This window comes from Globicephala melas, chromosome 4 (assembly GCF_963455315.2).
Source record: "Globicephala melas chromosome 4, mGloMel1.2, whole genome shotgun sequence".
Lineage (NCBI taxonomy): Eukaryota > Metazoa > Chordata > Mammalia > Artiodactyla > Delphinidae > Globicephala > Globicephala melas.
In genome coordinates this window covers 72641884-72647883 of record NC_083317.1, presented here as the reverse complement: position 1 = coordinate 72647883, position 6000 = coordinate 72641884, and the positions used below count along the sequence as shown (strand labels likewise).

Sequence of the window (6000 nt, the reverse complement as noted above, 5' to 3'; positions counted from 1 at the left end):
CATACACACTCACAAAAAGAGGAAAAGGGGAAAAAAATCATAAATCTTGCTCTCAAAGTCCACCTCCTTAATTTGGGATGATTCGTTGTCTATTCATGTATTCCACAAACGCAGGGTACATCAAGTTGATTGTGGAGCTTTAATCCGCTGCTTCTGAGGCTGCTGGGAGAGATTTCCCTTTCTCTTCTTTGTTCTCACAGCTCCCAGGGGCTCAGCTTTGGATTTGGCCCCGCCTCTGCGTGTAAGTCGCTGGAGGGCGTCTGTTCTTCGCTCAGACAGGACGGGGTTAAAGGAGCCGCTGATTCGGGGGCTCTCGCTCACTCAGGCTGGGGGGAGGGAAGGGCACGGAGTGCGGGGCGGGCCTGCGGCGGCAGAGGCCGGCGTGACGTTGCACCAGCCTGAGGCGCGCAGTGCGTTCTTCCGGGAGAGTTGTCCCTGGATCCCGGAACCCTGGCAGTGGCGGGCTGCACAGGCTCCCCGGAAGGGGGGTGTGGATAGTGACCTGTGCTCGCACACAGGTTTCTTGGTGGCGGCAGCAGCAGTCTTAGCGTCTCATGCCCGTCTCTGGGGTCCGCGCTTTTAGCCGCGGCTCGCGCCCGTCTCTGGAGCTCCCTTAAGCAGCGCTCTTAATCCCCTCTCCTCCTGCACCAGGAAACAAAGACGGAAGAAAAAGTCTCTTGCCTCTTCGGCAGATCCAGACTTTTCCCCGGACTCCCTCCCGGCTAGCCGTGGTGCACTAACCCCCTTCAGGCTGTGTTCACGCCGCCAACCCCAGTCCTCTCCCTGCGCTCCGACCGAAGCCTGAGCCTCAGCTTCCAGCCCCGCCGGCCTCGGCGGGGGAGCCGACAAACCTCTCGGGCTGGTGAGTGCTGGTCAGCCCTCTGTGCAGGAATCTCCCCGCTTCGCCTTCCGCACCCTTGTTGCTATGCTTTTCACCGCGGCTCCAAAGCTTTCCCCCTCCGCCACCCGCAGTCTCCGCCCGCGAAGGGGCTTCCCAGTGTGTGGAAAGCTTTCCTCCTCCACAGCGCCCTCCCACTGGTGCAGGTCCCGTCCCTTTCCTTTTGTCTCTGTTTATTCTTTTTTCTTTTGCCCTACCCAGGTACGTGGGGGGGTTTCTTGCCTTTTGGGAGGTCAGAGGTCTTCTGCCAGCGTTCAGTAGGTGTTCTGTAGGAGTTGTTCCACGTGTAGATGTATTTCTGGTGTATCTGTGGGGAGGAAGGTGATCTCCGCGTCTTACTCGTCCGCCATCTTCCCGGAAGCCTTAGCCTGTTTTTGTTTTTAATTGGGAGTCTTTCTTTTTCTTGAGTTTGAAGGATAGATTCAAGGGGAGGTTGTTTTATTGATGAGTAGGATTTGCTAGAAATCACCTGCTGAAGCTCTTTGGCAGATTTAGAAAAAGACAGAATGCAAGCCCACGCTCACCAATGTCAGTGTATTTGCACCACGTATCCTAAACCATAGAGATAATCGGAGGAGATGGATGTATTTGTATTGACACAAGAGGTTGTGAGTTGATGGGATTTGTCCTGCCAAGCAGTACCAGGAAAAATGAGTAATTATGATAGCAAGTTTTTCATCTTAAAAATTGATTTATAAGCATCATTAGAGAACTTGATACTCGTTTCACTTAAAAGGCTCTTTTTTATTTAACAAGAAATATGTTTCTGCCAGTTATAATTCCAGCTAACCTAAAATGTTCTGGGCTTCAGTTGTCGATAATTCAGTAAACCTTTAGTACATTTGTGGTTCTTTCTGGGGCCAGAAGGTTCTAGACTTTTTTATAAAACAACTTTCTTTTGAATAGCAGTTTCAAGGAAGTCGCATAACAACCCTGTGAGGCAGTACACGTATCATTACTAACAACTAGCATTTGTGGAGGGTTTTATCTCTTACATTCATATACACCATCTTGTTTAATTGCCAGAGAAGTTAAATGAATTGGTTGAAGATACACAGCAATCTTTAATGTTGAACTGGGATTAGAATTCAAGCCAGAGCTTCTTCCATGACACCATCTTTTTTCTTTACAAATAGGCTTAGAGTTTGGCCTCTGATGGTCTAAAAGTCCTGGAACTAATTTCCTGCCCATCCTTCCTGGACCAGTTCAGATGTCACCTCTTCTGTGTAGACTCCCCAGATAATTCACAACACAGAACTAATCGCTCCTTCATCTGCAGCCCCCGAGCACTTTTTCAGGCCCTTTCTCACAGTTCTCACTCCCTTTTGCTTATATTTTGGTTTTCTGTGTACCCATTTTATCATCCCAATAGACTGAGCTCTGTGAGGCTGAGAGGAGGACTTCCTCAGCCCAGCCACCCCAATGCTCAACCGACAGTGCTCAATGTGTGTTAAGGACGTGAAGATGAATTGCACTCACGTGCCCCAAATGTCAGGTTCAGAGGTGCTCCTTGGCCAAACAGGAGTTCTCGGAGTGTATGAGAACATAGGCACCTCATCTACAAGAACTGGATACATTTTTCCTGATAGAAGGATGACTAATTCACACTACCCCACACCTAAACTAATGCCATCTTCTTGCTACTCCCCAACTGCTTCTTTACTTTGGTTTCTTCACTCTTTTGTTTTTTTCCTTGGGTAGGTGTCAGTGGTTCTAACCACCGACTCTACCTCCTGTGCCCTCCTGCCCCCAACCCTGGTCCACAAACCTGGAGAAACTCCAAAAACAAAGTGGCTTTCAACATGTAGACCCATCGACCTTCATATTCTAACATGCAGCCACTGAGGAACCAGGGGTAGCAAAAACTTGGTGGGTCTGGAGGCCCGTTAATGAAATTTACCTCTCTATTAACATCTTAGAAATGTTACTACTGATAGGATACTCTTTAGAAAAATTTTCAGATGGTAATTTTTCAGGATGCTGGAAGATAACTCACAATTAGCCGTTTTAGCTGCTAAATATTGCTTATCTATATAAATATTTTCCATCACTGGTTTTTCCATAGTCTCTGGGTTCTCTAAAGGTGTCAGACAAACAGCGACAATGAAACATCCTCTAAAATCTGGAACATTACCACTCCCAGGACCCAGTCTCCAACCCAGATCTGACCCCCGAAATCCCTTTCTCCTCACCCACACTCCAGACTCCCAATAGCTGCTTTGCTTGAGGGAAGGTTTTCTTAAAACTGCAGGTTGAGCTGCCAGTTCCTGACGCACAGGCAGGCAGCAGGCTGTGCACTCAGAGCAAAGAGAGATCTTTTTTGAGGCTTGAGAATATCAATATGCGGCTGCTTTGCTAAAATGCTTTCTGTCTCACAGTCAGAGAAATCTGCTTGCCTTGAGCTAGCCTCCAGTTTCTTGTTAAGATCTAATTTTAGAGCTAATTTGGGTTCCATTAGTATATGGTTCTTTTGCAAATCTGACATTAACATTGGCGGCTTGAGGAGAAACAAAGGGAGGAAAAGCCTTTTACCCTAACTGCAGCGATGCGGGCACATATGGTGTCATTTTTCAAGGAACAGATTTTTGTCTTTCTTGCCATTTCAGAGCTGTTTCCCTCTGAAATTACCAGCTCTAATTTAATGCAGAACATGTCTGGATGTCACTGCAGAGATCTAGTTAAACTGAGAGAGCTGGCAGGTCCCACAAATTTGCAAAAACAGCATTCATTTGCACAGTATAATGTCTCCCAAGTTCATGCTCACAGACTGGGAATCAGCCACCAGCGAGTGTGGGCTCTGCCCTTAGAATGAGAGCCCTTGAATTGTTCTGTGTCTGAGGCTGGGACCCTGATTCCCCAAACCTTTGTGAGGGGAGGTTACGGCGTTTCCCATTTCACCCCGTGGCTAGCTGCCCACGTGCTGGGGCCCACATGGCTTTAACTGAGATCTGTGAATCCAACTATGGTAATAGCAGGGAAGACTTGAGACTTGCTCTCTAATCTGAGTTCTGCCCATAGCTGGCTGGATGACCCTGTTCCCTGAGGCTCAGTGCCTCACTTGTAAAACGAGGGAATTCTGGGATTCTCTGATATCTAAGCTCAATAGCCTGTAATAGTAACTTGTATTTATCTAACTTTTTACATTTTTCTGAGAACTTTCATGTTTGTTATGTCCCGTGATGGTCATAACGTCCTGTGGGGCAGACATTCCTGTCTTGCACTTGGGAAATTCTGACTCAGAGAAGTGAGGAAACTTGCCCAAGGTCACACAGCTGGTAAGAGGGAGAGCTGGGACTCCAACCCAGTTGGCCTCACTCCCAGTTCAAGGCTCTCAGAAGTCAGCAGATGGAATCAGATAATAAGCTTTAAATACTGTAACTCATCACCAGGGGCCATCTTAGAGAGCAGATAGCCGTGCCCAACAGGGCTACATTGTTCAAACTTTTCAAATGTGGGAAGATTGAACAATAACTTGAGAAATTATATTCTTGCTTTGAGACATGCAGTATCATGAATGAGCACCCAGAAGGGGCTGAAATGTAGTAGGAAAAATACCAGAATTGGTTCCAGTCTTGGCTCTGTCTCAAGTTTCTGTGTGACTTAAACAAGTACCTTGGCCTCTATGAGACTCAGTTTCTAAATGAGGCAGGTGGATAGGATGCTCTCCAAAGTAACTTCCCTTTGGATAGGTCTATGGTTCTATGGCAAAAGGTTCAATGCCAAAACCAAACAGCATAGCAGCAGGCGTAAGACTTTTGGTTAGGGAGAGCCCTCTATGCCCAAGACATCCAAACTCTATAAAAACAAAATGATCCAGGAAGTTAAAAAGTGAAGCCGATATAAAGAGTGAACAAAGCAGGTTACTTCTGTAAGTGACTAAGCAAATGTGAAAACAGGGGTTAGAAACTCCTGCAGGAGCCAGCCAAGTTAATAACGAGAGAGGCAGGCACAGTACAGGACAATAGGCAGTGGTGGGGACTGCAGTAAACTGGCAAGCACTACCTGACTAAAGGGAACGGTGACCACTGAGCTCCAACCAAGTTTTGCCAAGCAGGAATGTAGACGCAGTGCAGACAATATTCCAGCTTCTCAAGAGAACTGGAGATCTGAATATTCATGTGAAATAGCCTAATTTTTAAACATTGGCAACAAATCCAAAGACTTAAAACCCTTTCATGACAAATGTGTCTGCTAGCCATATGCTGCCCAAAAGCACCAGTTTGTTAATTCTGTGTTAACATCTGAGTTTGTGTCTATCTTTGCCTTAAACAATTCCAGAGGGCCTGTTTCCTGGCCTTACTTGGGAGCATGCTGCAGTAGTGACCTGCCTGTACCATTTCAAGTCAACAATACTTTTCATCCCACAAATCCCATTTTCCTGTCCACAGCCTTTCAGGCTGGACCTCTGACAGGGGCCAGCACGCACGCCCGGTTCCTGCTCTGCCTGCCTGAAAATAACCTTCTCCAGAAAGACAACAGTGGGAGGGGAAAAGAGTGATTTGGCCTTGCTAGTAGGGTAAAACAGACATTATATTTTTTTCCTGCCACCATTTCTACTTTATTGGATCACATAACCATTTTTATTGTTAATTTAGGTACAAATTAATTGCTGTCCAAATGAATGAAAACACAGATGAACTCTCTCACCATTACTTGACACTTACATGGCAATTACTCAGCTTCGTAATCCAATATAGCGAATATTAGTGCAGCCGTGGTGCATCCTTCGGCCCAACGCACTGCTAATGGGAAGAATGGATGTCCCTGGAGATCCCCTAACAATCTGAGCAAACCTGGGAGGAAGGTGTTGTCGACCCCAGAGGCTTCGTGTGTACCTGTCTCCTCTTTCCAAGTGTAACTGAATAAAGGCATTAGAGGATTTGATGGTATTTTCACGTCCCTTGTTATTCCTCTGAGGGGTTTCTTATCACACCTGTGATTTTGTATATATTTAATCTCTTCAGAGCCACAGGTGAAACATCAGTCCTGGAAAGCATGTTGATAGGACTCCTGTCCAGGCAGCACCAGAGGCCCCCAGCCTGGGTGTGAGGGCCCTGCTATGTATGCCTGTAATCCCAGTACTGGCCTCATTGGGGTCCTGA

General features: G+C 46.8%; 1 long non-coding RNA gene across 1 annotated transcript in view; it reads left to right on the top strand.

Moving 5' to 3' along the window:
- The first annotated feature begins 657 nt into the window (after positions 1-657).
- Positions 658-6000, top strand: part of LOC115855217 (uncharacterized) — a 40198-nt gene continuing 34855 nt past the window's right edge. The window contains exon 1 of the long non-coding RNA XR_009563608.1: positions 658-862. This is a non-coding gene — a long non-coding RNA (uncharacterized lncRNA). The remainder of the gene's footprint in view (positions 863-6000) is intronic.